The sequence below is a fragment of the Syngnathus typhle genome, unplaced genomic scaffold (assembly GCF_033458585.1).
Source record: "Syngnathus typhle isolate RoL2023-S1 ecotype Sweden unplaced genomic scaffold, RoL_Styp_1.0 HiC_scaffold_78, whole genome shotgun sequence".
NCBI classification, from domain to species: Eukaryota; Metazoa; Chordata; class Actinopteri; order Syngnathiformes; family Syngnathidae; genus Syngnathus; species Syngnathus typhle.
Window position 1 is genome coordinate 132,501 of NW_026871984.1, and position 2,500 is coordinate 135,000.

At 59.4% G+C, this 2,500-nt stretch overlaps 1 pseudogene; it reads right to left on the reverse strand.

Annotated features, from left to right (window-relative positions):
* Positions 1 to 2,500, reverse strand: part of LOC133148385 (28S ribosomal RNA) — a 9,267-nt pseudogene that overhangs the window by 3,219 nt on the left and 3,548 nt on the right.

The window sequence follows — 2,500 nt, forward strand, 5'->3', positions numbered from 1 at the left end:
ATGAACACGACCGCCAGCGGCACGCCAGCCGACCTCGAGCGCCCCACGATCCGATTAATCAAGAATCACGAGGGTCCTTCGCAACCACTCGCGCCGGCGACGAAACCACGCTGCCCGGGGGCCAACAGGACAGGCTCGCGCTAGCCTCATCACCATCAACCGCCCAAACAACCCCAGCACGACTGACCCCACAGTCCCAGGCCTCCAGCTAGATACTATATCCAGCTCAGTAGGGTCAGTTGATCTGGGTAGCAACCGGGTCTTGCACTCCTTGAAGACTTGGGGAACGACTCCACGCACCATCCATGTCGTAAACAGCCTCGCCAGTTGCGTACCGTCCGGGTCCCAGTCAAGAAGAGCCTGCTTCCTGATCCCGTCTGGGCCCGATGCAGAGCAATTCCTCATCTTAGCCAAGTTAGATACAACTTCCTGCCCCAGGATCGGGTGGTAGAATGGTTCGTTATCCGCGGTCAGTCCCACCTCAAAGCCCTTAGTCCATAAAACGGCCTGACCGTTTCCCACTTACTCCAAAGTGTCCATCCACCAACTCCAGCGGCAAATCACATCTAAGGGGCGTCAGACCATCCAAGATCCGCCGTGCCAGCCCCTTCTTCACTACAGAATAGCCGCGCTGCTGGTGGTAGAACACTCTCTTACGCTGGACGAGCCGCCTCGCCCAACCCGTCTGTCATCGGTCTCGAGGTCTGGACCTCGCGGACTTTGTCGGCCACCCTACCTTACCCCCCAGGGCTTTCATGAGATCCAAAGCAGAGGACTCGATCAGGCTAGGCTCCCGACCTGCTTTCTTGACTAAGGCAGCGGTGGCCCGATGCTCCACACCCCCCGCCAGCAGCTCTTCCAGAACTCTATTCATCACCAGATCTGGAAGCGACCAGGGGCAGGTCCATTTCTGGGGCGTCGCCCTGGCAGCCAGGGCTCGCCAACGCACACCGGACGCACCGCCTGCCGCACGACCGCACAGGGACCCCCATTCCACCTCACCTGCTCTCCAGACTCTCCGTTTCCAACAACACATTTTCCGCTTATGACACCTGTACCTTTCCATAAGCTTCACCATCCGAGACTCCTACCATCACTTGGTCCGGAGGCCTCGGACCCCCTTATGCCGATTTCCAGACGGGCCCTCTCCCGCTTCTTCATTCACGCCGCCTCGGAGAGCAGGCTGTAGCGCTAACACGACCCCCGCCACCCCAACTCTCATACCCGAGGCAACGGAGGTCATTGACACCACTGAGGAGTTCTCAAGAGCTTCGCCAGCCGGGGTCCACCCGCTCCTTCGGCCTGACTGACTGTGGCTCTGATCCTGTGCCTCTGTCTATACGGACTTCCTAACCAAGGAGTTTTTGCAACCATGGCCCGTAGAAGTGACTACAAGCCGTTTGGGGACCCCGAGCAATGCCTCCGGTGGTTGGTCCCCATGGCCCCCGGAGAGGTTGATCCGCTGGCCGCGCACGTGCCCAACCTCAAGCACGTCCCGGGGAGGTAGCTCGAGCAGCAGCAGCCCCTCACCTAGCTGCGCCTCAGCCCATTTTTGGTAACCCAGAACGGCCTTCCTGGGTGGTCTGTAAGATATTAGACATGTCTACTGCCTCACTACCGTGAGAACACACAGGAGAACAAAGTCCCCCGACACTATAGAGCTATACATCGAGATCCACCCCGAGCAGCCGTCTGCCAGGCCGCGCAGCCTAGCACCAACTCGTAAGCCACCGCAGTCCAACCCACTAAGGAGAGGCCTGCCACATAGTGTCAGACTCACCCCCCGTAAAGCTGGCCAACGGACAACTCGCAATCCAACTGCCCGGAGCTACAAAAGCCCAGAGAGCTATGGAGCTCATCAACGGGGAGGAAAGCGGCCTGCAACAAACTGGCCACTACCCCCCGTACACCACATATTCGCCCCAAAAGGATTTGAGAAACGCATTCGGCAAAGGTCCAAGCGAGCACATAGGCATCCACGTGACACCCACCCACTCGGCCTGGCCTCCGTTCTATACCACTAGGCGCCGCCCACACCAGTGCGCAGATTCGGGTCATCTCGGTCTCGCTACCATACGGTCACACCCTGCGTACCAACAGAGCGCTGAGCGAACGCTAAGCCAGCCTACAGAGGTGTTAGAGTGCGACTCACAGGGAGAGGAACCGTCCGCCCAACGTCGGCCTAGGCCGAGGCCGGCAGGGGCCCTTTCCAAGGCGAGTCTATATTGCCAGTCGGTCAGTTTGGGAAAGTTGGGGGGGTACCCGGTGGCCGTCGGGAACAGACAGGGACCGGTCGGGAGGGAGGGGGTAAGTTTGGCCGCTGGGAACAAGCGCCCACCCTGGGGAGTTTACTTACGAGCCAAAGCCGGGAACAGACACAAGCCCGGGAGCCTCGCAGTCTCAAAGACTTTCATCCCTCTATCAGAGACATCAGACCGCACAGAATCCGAGACACTACCGAACACAAGTAGCGCTCAGGGAGAACACTCTCACCTAGCTG